The sequence below is a fragment of the Symphalangus syndactylus genome, chromosome 4 (assembly GCF_028878055.3).
Source record: "Symphalangus syndactylus isolate Jambi chromosome 4, NHGRI_mSymSyn1-v2.1_pri, whole genome shotgun sequence".
NCBI classification, from domain to species: domain Eukaryota; kingdom Metazoa; phylum Chordata; class Mammalia; order Primates; family Hylobatidae; genus Symphalangus; species Symphalangus syndactylus.
In genome coordinates, this window is record NC_072426.2 from 50844923 (window position 1) to 50859743 (window position 14821).

A 14821-nucleotide genomic window follows, 5' to 3' on the forward strand; every position below is an offset into this window, starting at 1 on the left:
ATTCCTCATCAAAGTAAATCTTACTTGTAGATTTGATTAGTGATGCTTTTTCTGCATTGAGTTTTACTTTCCCAAGCATCAGGACATTCAGCAGGATGTCTTTATAGTCATAACAGTACATTTCCTTCTTCAGACCTGGAAAGTCATAAAAAATAAACACATCCATAAAAAACAAAATGCTATACCATTATAAAAGTTGACCTTCTGCTTAGTGCTTAGCCTTACAACCACAGAATACTAAAGCAATAGAGGCCAGGGTGAAATGAAGATGAAAGTAGAAGGAGAAGGTTGAATGCTCAAATTCTATTTCAGGTAGTTTTTAGTCATACTGAATTATGGAAACTGAATAACTGAACAGGAAGATAGCTAGAAATCATATAGTATGGCAGACTAAATTTTCCAAAACGGCAGCAAAAATATGTCCTATCTCACATTCTCATTTATGACATGCTCTCTACCCTTATCAAAAAGTGTTGGCCGGGCGCGGTGGCTCACGCTTGTAATCCCAGCACTTTGGGAGGCCGAGGCGGGTGGATCACGAGGTCAGGAGATCGAGACCACAGTGAAACCCCGTCTCTACTAAAAATACAAAAAAAATTAGCCGGGCGTGGTGGCGGGCGCCTGTAGTCCCAGCTACTCGGAGAGGCTGAGGCAGGAGAATGGCGTGAACCCGGGAGGCGGAGCTTGCAGTGAGCCGAGATCGGGCCACTGCACTCCAGCCTGGGTGATAGAGCAAGACTCCGTCTCAAAAAAAAAAAAAAAAAAAAAAAAAAAAAAAAGTGTTGTTCTGTGAATCCCCTCCTTGAATATGAGTGCGCTTATGACTCATTTGCAACCAACAGAAGCTGCATGACTTCCAAGGCTAGGTCAGAAAGAGCAGTGAAGCTTCTAACTTGTCAGTTGGAGCACTTGCACTAGGAGTGCTGAGCTACCATGTGCTCTGAGGCTGCCACACTATCAGTAGGCCAAGCCACATGGCCAGACCAAATGTAGGCACTGCTTTTGACAACCTTGGTTTTTGAGTTCTCCTTGCCCAGGAACCAGAAATTTGAATGAAGGAGCCTTCAGATGATTCTAGCCTCTAGTCCTCAAGGTAGCCCTCGTGATCTGCCCACCTCAGCCTCCAAAGTGCTGGGATTACAGGTATGAGCCACCATGCCCGGCCTTAACTTGTTTTATTAACACCATAAAGCAGAAAATAATTACTCTTGTCCCCTCAAAGCAACTCAGTCACTTCCAGTTTGACACCAGATATATGTTGAGTCTGTGCTCAGTTAATTTAGGATTTATATTCAGTCAGTTCAATGATCCATGTTCAAATCCATTGCTGTTAAGATTGCCTGTCCCTCCCTCCTCATCCTCAGGATGATGTCTGGATTCATGGGGCATTTATATAACAGCCTGGGGAGGATGAAGCTGGGAGCTTCTCCTACTCAGTTTCCAGCCAGGTTTTGACCCGGTCCATTCACTGCCAGGATTCCTGGGCTGGTTTCAGCTTCTGCCCTGCCTGACCCCAGAAGATCAACCTGATAGATCAGATTGAAGGGCTGGCTTGGGCAAGGATTTGGCCCTTTAGCCTCTGAGTTTCTAATGCCATCCCTGGAGAATGGGCTGTGGGGCCCTTGGTGGGATTCATGACCAGGCTGTGGGCTTGTTTCAGGTATTATTTTTAAGTATTGAGATACATGGTAAGTGAGTTTTCACTTGTACTTCATAAATGGTTAGAGCAGGCATGAGAAGAAAAAAATAAAATGTGTTCTTTTTTATGAGTATCTTGGCTATTTTCAGCCCTTGCTCTCATCTCATCTGTTCTAGCCTCACTGCTCTAGTGCCTCCTGGTTGTTTTTTGTTTTTTCACTTCATTCTTGCTTTCTCGATGTTTTTCTTTTTGTGCCAATACAGACATGTTTCTTTTATAAAATGGTATTTTAAAATATTTTATCTAGGCTTATTTATACATTATGCGTTGGAAGAGTCATTCAGTATCTAGCCATCACTCCAGAAACAGTAGGTCACTGTCCTAAGTATTATAATAAACATTATAATAACTTCATCATTTCAAAGGCACTCAAAAATACTCATTCTAATCAGAATTATATCAGATATCTATTGCTGCCTAGCAATACATAATACAAACCCAAAATACAATGGGTTAGAACTATAGCTGTGCACGCTTTCCCAGGATTCTGTGGTTTGGCTGAGTGGCCCATCTGCAGGCTCATCCAGGCTCACCTGAGAAACTTCATTCATTTGGGGGGTCTACTAGTGCAACTTAATCCTGGGTACCCCAATTTGCAGCGTTTCTTGGGCCACATATCATTGGCCAAAGAAAGTCTAAGGCCAGCCCCTATTCAGCAGAGTAGAGAAATACTCTCCACCTTTTGAGAGAAGAGCCTTACAAAGTGCCATGGATAGAGTAAAACATAAATCACATTTAGCAAATAAAAATACAGGAAACATGGTTACATCTGAATTTTAGAAAAAAATAGAAACTTTTTGAGTGTAAATATATCTCGAATATTGCATAGGGCATATATATAATTTTTAAAAATTCACTCTTTATCTAACTCCAAATTTAACTGGCTGTCCTGTATTTTACCTTGAATCTCTAGTGGCTTGTTTATTATTATTATCAAGCTGGTTTACCACACATTGGCTTCTAACCTGTCCATAAAACAGTCATAGCTTGATTTAGGAAACCTCAGTCAATAAGTATGCACCAATTCATTTATATTTATTCTCATTCTCACATCTCTTCCTAGTACTTTGAAAGAATAAAGAACTATTCAATCGTAGAGTGTTGGTTTCATTATTGCTGTGGAAAATGGATATTTTCAGGGATTCTCCCGGCTTATATCTGAGGATATTGTCTCTTGGATCTCACCTTCCAGGCTACAAGACACAACTGTTCAGACGTCACTCATGAATGGAAAACCACAGTGCCACTGACACAGCAGAGCTCAGAAGTCCATCAAACAAAAAACTTAAAATGGAGCAGAGCAGCCTCCTAGGAACACATAATAGATTTTATGATTTTTTTTCCTTTTTTTTTTGGTTTTTTTTTTTTTGTTTTTTTAGATGTAGTCTCACTCTGTCACACAGGCTGGAGAGCAGTGGCATGATCTCAGCTCACTGCAATCTCCACCTCCTGGGTTAAAGCAATCCTCCTGCCTCAGCCTCCCAAGTAGCCGGGATTACAGGTGCCCACCATGATGCCCGGCTAATTTTTTGTATTTTTAGTAGAGACGGGGGCTTCACCATATTGGCCAGGCTGGTCTTGAACTCCTGACCTCAGGTGATCCACCTGCCTCAGCCTCCCAAAGTGCTGGGATTACAGGTGTGAGCCACCACACCCAGACCAATTTTATGATATTTCTAAAGAAACCTTGTTCTGGCAAGAAAAGTACTAATATTTATTTGTATCTCTAATTTATGTACCTCTGATTTTTAGTCATGGTATTACTGAATTTCCTCCGGGTGCACATCTGTGCAACTAGGCTTGGAATACCTAAGACATTTTTCCTTAAGGAATACTATTTAATAGATGAGAAAAACATGATGAACACAAATACAAATACAGTATATAAAGACAAGAGCAGATAAATCATTTTTCCAAAAGCCAAAGAAAAAGAGCAGCTAATATCCAAAAAAGCTTTAGTTGAGTAGGAAGACCACAAACTGAGATTTAATGGCAGGGATGATGTGACAGGCTGAGCAGGGAGAAGAAAACTGTGGCAGAGATAACTGTTTTTTCTCCAGGATCCAGTCTCCCCTCTTCCCTTAGTTATAAAACGCTCAGGCTTAGCTGGGTATGTGGCCACCTGGAGTCAAGACTACACTTCCTAGACTCCATTTCTGCCAGGGATGGGCCTGTGCTTAAGTTTTAGCTGATAGAATGTAAATGAAAACATTGTGTGCCATTTTCTAGAAATGTCCTTAGTGAAAGAGGCCTGCCTTTTCTCCACCCTTCCTACCCCTTGCTGGCTGGAATGCCAACAAAGGGGCAAGAGCAAGAAGAGCTTTCTTGAAATTTGGGATAGAAATTATGTGCTGAGGGTGGTGGAGCAGCCAGACCAAAGGAGCCTTAGTCTCTGACACCACGCAGTGCCATCCGCACCTGAAATAAGTACCCTCAGATTTCATTTCCATAACTGAGAAAGGAATGCCTATCCTGTGGAAGCCCTGCTTTGGGGACTTTCTACCAAGTGAAATAGCATCTACTCATAACAGACACGTAACTTAATGGCAAAATCAACTGCTTAATAGAAAATCAAAACTATGGATACCAAAATATATTTCCAAAGACGTGATCATGTAATGCAGTTAGAAGCTTGTTATTCCCTAGGGCCATTCAGGCAGGTTTCCAATTGAAGACCTGGGAGATGGGGAAAATATTTGAGACCAACTCTGAATGAACCTGTCAGTGAAGAGATTTCTTTTCAAGAAGAGGTCATAGGGTTAAAAAAGAAAAATAAGGATCATTTCCATGAAATAGCTCCAGCCAACTCCTACCAAATCAGACTGAAAATAACTACAAGTCAAAGTTGCAATGAAATTAATGTAACTTCTAGCCATTTTCTCTTTGCCCTTAAATACTGCTGTAATTGAGTTGTAGAGTAAGTCAGCAAAACATCTACCATGGCACAGCATTTCCTTGAATATCAGTCTGCACAACGATAAGATAATTAAATTGCTGTGTTATTATCAAACATAATTTCCAGGAAATTTAACTTCTTTCTTTTCCAACTGACAAAGCTCCAAATAAAAAATTGAGCATTACTTACTAATTTGAAAAAAAATCCATTTTCTCCAAACACAATTAATTTTCAGAAATTTCTATTACCATTATTAAGCCATTAATAGGCACTTCCTAATGATTCTATAAAGTACAGAATAGTCATTTCTCATTAATCTTTTTATTCTTTTCATTAATTGCCTTTAAAGTTGCGTCAATCTATTAGACTGGTATTTTAAACTTTTTATTTTTATTTTTATTTATTTTTTTTTTTATTTAAGCTTCATGCTTTTTTTTGAGATTTTCTTTTTTTTATTATTATTATACTTTAGGTTTTAGGGTACATGTGCACAATGTGCAGGTTTGTTACATATGTATCCATGTGCCATGTTGGTTTGCTGCACCCATTAACTCGTCATTTAGCATTAGGTATATCTCCTAATGCTGACCCTCCCCCCTCCCCCCACCTTTTAGATAGCATCTTTTTTTTTCTTCTTCTTTAAATTTTACCCATACGTTTCCACAAGGTATTTGGGAACTTTCAGTTCAATAACACGCTTTATGTTATGGATTTTATATTCAAGAAAGGTATATAAATATGTAGCAAATCTTGGAAACCTTTTAGGTGTGAGTGACGGCTGCTCAGGCAAACCATGGAGCAAGACTGGAAGTAATAATGGTCTTCATACATCCTCCCATAGGCAGTGAACACGGTTGGCCACATTGACTTTATTATGACTGAGACGGTGGCAAATTTTACTTGGTTCCCCTAGAATCAGTGAAAAGAGATTTTTAAAACATATACATAAGAGAAATCTACTGTGGGTGTTTGATTCAAATATTCCTATCTTAATATGTAGTATGATATTAAAATCTGGCGTAATTTTTTTCAAAAAGAGAAAAGGCAAAATATTAAATAAAATAGACAAATAAGGGACCCTAAGAAGCTCAATTCTTTTATAGTCTTTATATATTCATTGATATAATATCTTCTAGCTCAGCCACAATCTGTAATACAGCATCTCTGCTCTTTATTCCACCATTTCAACTCACTCAAATCACTCTTGTGTGAGAACGTTGATAATGACTTCATCAAGAAATCCACCAGAAATGTATCAGTCCTTGTTTAACATGACCTTTTTATCTTTTTATTCTTTTCATTAATTGCTTTTAAAGTTGTATCAATCTATTAGACTGGTATTTTAAACTTTTTAGATGGTGTCTCTTTTTTTCTTTAAATTTTACCTGTATCTTTCCACAAGGAATTTCACAGGCATGAAATGACGTCCTCTGACAATGATGACTTCTCCCTACTTCCAGAAAAATCTCTTCATTCTTGGCCTCCATAGCCCTAATTTCTCTTGGTTTTCCTCTTACCTCTCTGAGCAATTCTTCTAAGTCTGCTTTGCTGGCCTTCTCTTGTAATAGGCTCTGAAGTGCCAATGTTCCCCAGGGTCTTAATCATGGCATTTCTTGCATTGCACAGTTCTATGGTTCAAGTACTACTCATATATTAGAGGTTCCCAATTCTATAATATTATCAGTCTCAGAACTCTCTTCCAAGATTCGTGCCTTTACTGCTTGTATTATTCTGAACTTTTTTTCACCTGAACATCCCCGAAGAAACAAACCTGTACAAACTTCTTTTATTTTGTAAATCTCTTATGTCCCTCATCCCACCTTTATCCAACCACAAATCCTATATACTCTACATGCTAAATATCCTTCGTGTCCATCTTTCGTTTGTAATCTCCATTCCCACTGTCCCTTATTCAGCAGTCATCTGTACGATTGCAAAAATCCAAAGAGAAACAAACAAGCAAACAAGAACTTTCTAAATGATCTTCCTGCTTTTAATTTCATCACATTTCCATTGTACTACTGCTTATGTGATTTTTCTAATATATGTAACATGGCCACTTTCCTATTCTACATCTTTAAGTGGCTTTTCTTTCCTTAAGTCAATACCCACATCCTTAGCAGGTTATAGGAAGCCATTCATGCTCTGAGCACCTTCATTTCTGGGCTCTTCTGCCACCCTCCACACACTCACTTCAGCAACCTTGAACACTGATGTTTACTATGTGTGCTGCAAACTTTCTTTCCTCTGTGCCTTCGGACATGCTGATCTCACCGACTCCAAAATTCTTCCCCTCTTTTTCTGCCAGGAAAATTTCTCTTTTAAGACTCACCCAAAAAATTTCTCCATGTCTAGGTCAGCCTCTTTTCCTAAGCCATATTAGATGCTCTCTTTCTCAGCTTCCTTTTGCATTTTGTACATGCTTCCATTACAGCAATTTATATCACAGCTTGTATGCATTTCTTTGTATATACTTTGTATAGCCTTTTTTTGTATATCCTTCCTGAAGAAAGGAATCATATCTTATTCATTTTTATGACAAATACCAGGCACAGTGCCTAGTGCTCAAAAGATGTTTTTTATATTAATATTAAGCAGAGAAAGAGGATATGCATATGAAAGATATATGGTCCCTGATTTCAAAGAAATAACATTACAATCTAAAGATTTATAGTTGAAAAAATATAAAATAGATTTGCTTATATTCCACCAGAGAGTAAAATTAGAAAAATTTACAAAGAAAAAAATTACTCAATAAAATCACATACTCTCTAATCTTTGGAGTTACCTAAATAGCAAGCAGGAAGCATCAAGAGTTAGTGAGCTTCTGATTACTAGATTCAGGCTGAAATAAGATGGCTTAATGTCTTCAACCAGAATGTGGTCTCCATTCAACACTGGTATTGCATGAGGATTTAGACCTCTACAAGTCCTACGTGCCTGATGTCATTCTATGAAAAGGCAGACAATTAAGTGATTCTCAAATAATTTTTTTAGTAAATAAGATTATTTGGTATCTCTGCCTCAACTCTGTAATTTAAAATATTAAATTTCAATTAATTACAGTGTATTAATAGTAAGAGTTCACTAAAATTTTATAATTCCACAATATTCTGGGAATGTACAACTAGAGACATTATTTTGGATTTATTTGGTAGTAGCAGGGAACAATAATTAATACCTCCTTTCCCCTACCTGAGATTGGATACTTAGTAAAGATGAACATAGGAGTCTGATAAATTAAGGTCAAGTATTACCTTTGTTATCAATAAAAATGAACAGCTTTAGGTTACTGATAAAGCCACATTCTTCTGCAGGCCTAATAATATATCCTACATTGAAAATACCGATTGCCTTAGTTGCTTTTGTGCTGCTCGAGCAGAATACCATGCACTGGGTAATTTATAAAGAACAGAACTGTATTTTATTTTATTTTGTTTATTTATTTATCTTTTTGAGACAGAGTCTCGCTCTGTTGTCCAGGCTGGAGTGCAATGGCCTCTTCTTGGCTCACTGCAACCTCTGCTTCCTGGGTTCAAGCAATTCTCCTGCTTTGGCCTCCCAAATAGCTGGGATACAGGTGCCTGCCACCACACCTGGCTAATTTTTTGTATTTTTAGTAGAGATGGGGTTTCACCATGTTGGCCAGGATGGTCTTGAACTCCTGACCTCATGATCTGCCCACCTCGGCCTCCCAAAGTGCTGGTATTACAGGTGTCAGCCACCACACCAGGCCCCTAGAACTGTATTTTCACAGTTCTAGAGGCTGCAAAGTCCAAGATCTAGATGCCAGTATCTGATTAGGGTTTCCTTGCTGCATCGTAACACAGCCGAAGGAAGAGCAAGAGAGAGACAAATTCTATGTCGTCACATGGCATAAAAGCTGAAGAGATATAACTCATTCCCTCAAGACCTTTTTATAGCAGCATTAGTCCCTTCCACCTATAAACCTCCCATCAGACCCTACCCTATTGCACTGGCAATTAAGTTTCCAACACAATAATTTGAGAGGACACATTCAATCCATAGCACCTACTCATCTAAAGATGCTGGTTTCCTCTGTTGAAACTGCCAGAAGGTAAAGAGCAGAGCCAAAGAAATTTGGGGAGGATCCAGAAAACCTTGAGCCAACCGTACCTTTTTTCTTCCCCCATTTTCAATGGTCAGTGGAAGGAGAGTGAGTGAGTGGGTGGAAAGAAGTTAGAAATGCTCCTCTTATTAATTCTTCTGGAGAGTTAAGAAGACTTTTCCTTTTCTCTAGGGATGCATGAAGAATAAGGAAGTGTTCTAACATACTTTTAAGAGCAATGTCAAATTGGCCGGGCGTGGTGGCGGGCGCCTGTAGTCCCAGCTACTCGGGAGGCTGAGGCAGGAGAATGGCATGAACCCAGGAGGCAGAGCTTGCAGTGAGCCGAGATTGCACCACTGCACTCCAGCCTGGGTGACAGAGCAAGACTCTGTCTCAAAAAAAAAAAAAAAAAAAAAAAGAGCAATGTCATCTTTCAGTAGCTTCCGAGTCTACAATTGACCTTACATATTAAAAACATAATCTTCTTTGATATTTTGAAAGATCAAAAATTTAGCAGCTATACTAAAAATTAACCTGTTTCTTTAGAATAACCTGTTTCACTATTTACTTATGCACTCATGCATTCAAAAAACATTTATTAAATGCCTATCATTTTCCTGGTTCTTTTATGCTAGTGATCAAAGAAAAATAAGCCACCAGCAATGTCCTTAAAGAGCTCTAGCTGGAGAAATGGCCAATTAACTAATAATAATAATAATAGTAATAAAATGTGATACACAGTATAATGGAGAAAGGAATATTATACCATGAACCCAAAGGGGAAGGGGCAATTAATTACTAGAAGAAAGAAAAAGAAACATTGTAATAAAAATAACAAAAACATATTGTCCTGATGTAGGCTTTGAAAAATGAATAGGAGTTCACTAGGAGAAAATGAGTGGGAACGAAGCTATCCCTTAAAAAAGAAGCCCATGGGCAAAGGCGCAAAGGTCTGAATATGCAGCATTTCAGAAATCATTAAACTAAAAGGAAAGCACATTTGATATATGTAAAATACTTTCACATTTAACTTAAAGTTTATTAAAGCAGGGAAACTTTTGTGTAGTTTAATAAAATTACAAAGATCTAGAGGTGAGGCATTTTGAACTAGTTAATAACCAAATGATTTAGGGAATTATTCATTAATCATTAACAAATACCTCCTGCATCCCTCATCTTTGGTTGAGTTCCAACAGTAATATCTCAGAGGTCTTGGCACTTGAAATCTGAACTTAAGCATTTATGTCTACACTATAAGGACCAAAAATATTTTGCTTCTGGGTCATTAAAATTTTTAGAATAATAAGCCCTTCCTTAGCAGCCTTTCTATTTGGTAGAACGCCATGCAGGAATGTGTTCCGTATCTGAATTCATAGGGGAAATAAAGTGGTGCTCTTGTTAGGGAAATCCATTTCCTCCAAAAGGACAAGGTATGACAAAGACTGTTTTTCCAACTTGATGTAAATTTCATAACATCAGCAGCATGCCGTGCAAACTGCCAAATGGAAAGGCTCCCACATGCCCCATCCACATAATACATGGACTCAGGAGGGGCAGAAATTACATTTACTTTAGGAACTATACATCCTCCACACAGCCTCGAAGATCTGCACTGGTGAACCCGCTCCTATCTGTTGAAGTCTTTGTCTTTATTAAATGCTTTCTTTCAGGATGGCTAAAATGATGAGAGGTTTTTTGCTTGCTTTTCTTCCTCTTTTCCTGTCTCTTTCCCTTTACAGATACAGCCCCAGTGACTGAAAAACCTGACCTGCAAATCTGACCGTTCAACTTATCTAGGACAATCTCTAAGTACAAGGTCGACATTATCTCAGCCTGCATCCTGTGTAATTATAGTATTTGGCTGGCATTGCTGAATAGGGGCTGATATCCATCAGGTTTTAGTTAATCTTCCTTGAGTAATCACAGCTGGTTGGCCGGAAGAAAATGATTATGAAATAAAGTTGTTGTGTCTCAATAATAAAGATTACTGATATGCAGGGCAAGCTCTATCTAAGGTTAACCTTTCTCTACATATGAAGGCTCCGTATAACTGAGGAACGAGAAATTGTTTCTGAAAGTCTGCTTTGCTTCAGATTTTAACTTCTCCTTTCTTTTCACTTTTACTAAATCCCTCACCAGTCCTGAATTTTCATTACACTCCACTGAAACAAATATACTAATCCTTTGGAAGTTTTTCAAACAGATCCAACTAGCAGTTTAATGGACATGAGATCAGCTTCCTTCAAGTCTGAGTAGAATCTCATGTTGTTTTATTAAGAACCTTTTTATTGTGCTAATCTTGAGGCTATGAGTTATTCACACTATAGACAGAATGATGATGAATCTGCATGGTGATATTAGAAGTATGTCAAGCGATATTGTAATGGTGCAAGCTGTATATTCAGATCATAAAACAGACTTACACAATTGGAGAAAACACTCCATCACTGTCTATGCAATATGAACAATCCAGCATACATCCAATCCAATAATTTTTACCCCTTCTTATAATAAGAGATGATCACAAAAGATTTATCTAGCAACTGTAAAAAGGCACAGATGGTGGTATGGTGGTTAATAACACAGATTCTGTAGTCATAGCTAGCTTTGCCTCTCACCAGCTGTTTGACTTTGGGTGAATTACTTAACCTCTCTATTGACTTAGTTTCCTCAACCTTAAAATAGAGATTATAATAATAGTAGCTGTCTCATGTGCGCATCATGAGGATTAAATGAGTTAACATATCCAGGATGCTCAGAACAGTTACTGGCATTTAAAAAGCATAGCAAGTGTTCACTCTTGATAACATTAAAACATATAAAGAAACAGGATTGGCTGGATCCTAACGTTGTTGGATAGGCAGTAAGTACAACTTGCAAGATCTTTAGCTCTAAATTCTTGTTTGATACTTGACTTCAAGCTATTAACATTTAACCAGAGACTCATAAATAAAATGAACTATGGTTAAACTCATCACATTAATGCGTCTACTCATGAGAAAATAAGAACACACATAAAAATAGTATACCACAGATTTTGTCTGGAAGGGTAAGATGAGAGCAAGAGGACAAGGGAAGATGATTTGCTTGAGGCTGATGGTTCTGGGCACGGTGGCTCCCAGACTCCTCCTTATTCCACTGCTGTCATTGCCCTTACAGCACATGACTGGGATGACCACGGAAGTTCCTCCTACAAAGAAATACATTTCAGTGTCTGAGTTTCCAAGCACATATTGGCATCCATGCCTTGGCTATTGCACTGACTCTTCTTTCTTCCTAATTACATCCCTAATGTAAATACATCCAGCAATAATCCTTAATTACATCCTCTTAATTACACACCGACTGCAAATGCATGCCAACTCTCCTTTGTCATCATTTAAGTCAATTGGTTAATACTAAACCAAACAAATACGTAGACACACAAGAAAGCCATCAGTGGGAGGTTTTGAATACAAAGATAAACTGAGAATATGTATTTTTCATTTTTATTTTTTAAAGCCGAAGCAAGTTTATTAGGAAAGTAAAGGAATAAAAGAATGGCTACTCCATAGGCAGAGCAGCCCCAAGGGCTGCTGGTTGCCCATTTTTATGGTTATTTCTTGATTATATGCTAAGCAGGGGTGGATTATTTGTGCCTCCCATTTTTGAACCATATAGGTAACTTCCTGACATTGCCATGGCATTTGCAAATTGTCATGGTACTGGTGGGAGTGTAGCAGTAAGGGCGACCAGAGGACACTCTCATTGCCATCTTGGTTTGGGTAGGTTTTAGCCGGCCTCTTTACTGCAACTTGTTTTATCAGCAAGGTCTTTATGACCTGTATCTTGTGCTGACCTCCTATTTCATCCTGTGACTTAGGGTGCCTTAGCCTCCTGGAAATGCAGCCCAGCAGGTCTCAGCCTTATTTTACTCAGCCCCTATTCAAAATGGAGTTGCTCTGGTTCTAATGCCTCTGACATTTCCCCCCTTCCTTGTATAAGAGAACCCTTAATCCTAGCGGTTGCAGAGGGACGACGATCAGTCTTCTGTAACTTCTTCAGGCTGAATAGGGGTGAAGTTATACCTGCCTAACTATTGGGTCTCTTGTATTTAGCATAGAGAGGAGTTCAGTCAGAAAGCATTGGTGTGGTGAGGGCCACTCATAACTCTTGAATTCCAACAAATGGTGATATCTGGAAGATTAATAACTATTTAAGAAAACATTGAGTAAGCTTATTCTGTATTCCTACACAAAGATTACAACAGCAATAGGAGTATGTATTTTTAATAATTCCTCTTAATTTCAGTTTTAATAAAATTTTAGAAATTGCTTCTTAACCATATTACATTTCTTTCATTTTTATGAATCTTATCTGGATTTTTAAAACACAACACAGAGAAGAGCTTCAAGATAGAGTCTGGAGGTCCATTGTGTATTTGTTTATAAAGTTTCAGATCATCATCCATACATTTCATTGATCTTGCAATATCTTCTTTTATTTGGCTGAGGATCATACATAAAAAGTCAAAACATGTCAAACACATAGATCTTCTTTAAGCACAAAAGAATTGACAATCCATTTGAGAGTCATTAGGGTGTATTTTATAATCTAACATGAATTATACCTGTCTATTTTCACCACAATAAATCTGCATGGCTCTTACTAATGTCAAGGAAATGTATTAATGTGTCTTAACGGAATGAAAATTTAAGAATAACAAGCATTTTTAAAAGTAACACCACTGTCAATTGAAAGACAAACATTTTTTAAGTTAAAGTTTGATTATTTGAGGGATAAAGTGACTATTTTGGTTCTTGAGAACAGGCTATTCTCCAGACATCATCTTTTTAGGATGATGGTTGTATTTTGGTTGTTGAGAAGAGGCTATTCTCCAGGCATCATCTTTTTAGGAATTTATAATGGGAAGATTCTAAAATCTTTTTTTGCTCCCAAATTCTGTCTCTAGATGTAAGGAAAAGATTATATAAAGTTAAACTTTTATATATGTGAAGATTATATAAAATTAAACTTCAGAAAAATAGTAAAAAGTCAAACTATGTTAAACAAATCATTATGAAAATAGAACCTTCATAAGATAATCACTTTCTAGATTTTTTTAAGCAAATATTTGTTTTGCTTTGCTTTTAAATAATTTTCAGTGCTGCTTGTGTTTCCATTCCTATAGTGAGCTTCCTAACATCTGTTTTCCATTTTTTTTTAATTTCCACACATGACCTTTGGCCTATTCTCTGTGTTTGGGAAAAAACAGGAATTAAAGTTGACATTATCTCTATGCCTTCTCCAAACTGCATAAATTCACATTTGCAGCCTGTCTTATATCTAAGCACAGGCTTTCTGACCACAAAATCAATTTATCTATTGTTTAGGAGGAAGTTTCATAATGTTCAGAATAAAGACCTGTAACCCCACAGTCTGGGGTTCTGGGGTGCTGCCAGGGCTTCAGGGCACGAGAATATTTGTTCTAGATCTGTGGCCACTGTGGAAAATGTATCTGGCCTAACCCAGTGTTCTAGAAAATCCCCGAATCACGGCACAACATGAAGTTCTTCTCATAATTATAGCATTTAGTCTCTCACATGAGACTGAAGAATGTGATACTAATATAGTATGAAAATTATATTGTATGTATATTTTAAGCATTAGACAAATAAGCAGGTACTTAAAAATCCTGTATAAGAAGTAAAATTATTCACCAAAAGTAATGATGAGTTAAAGAATTTAATATTATACTAATGCACACTACACATTAGAACACAGAAATCCTGAGCTGTACAGAACAAATATTCCAAATAAGTGAGTGAAATAGGTAAGAGATTGGCCAAAGGAGCCTCTCTTTTTTTAGTGATGCTGGATATAATCTATACTTTCATATGTTCTTTCTTTTAATTGTTATAATTTACATACCAAAAGTACACAGATCTTACCTATATAGCTTGATGAATGTTTCCATAGGTATATACCTGTGTTCCATGCCTTCTTAAACAGAATGTGCATTTAAACATTATAGTTTTCCTGATAGCCTCAGAAACTATTGTGCTAAAAATATAATATTGACTTCAAGGTCTAATGATATGACTGGAATCCCTTACCCCTATATTTAAAGTCAATTGGGCTTTATTTTACTTTGGTTCTTTTGTTTTCCTATAGATGT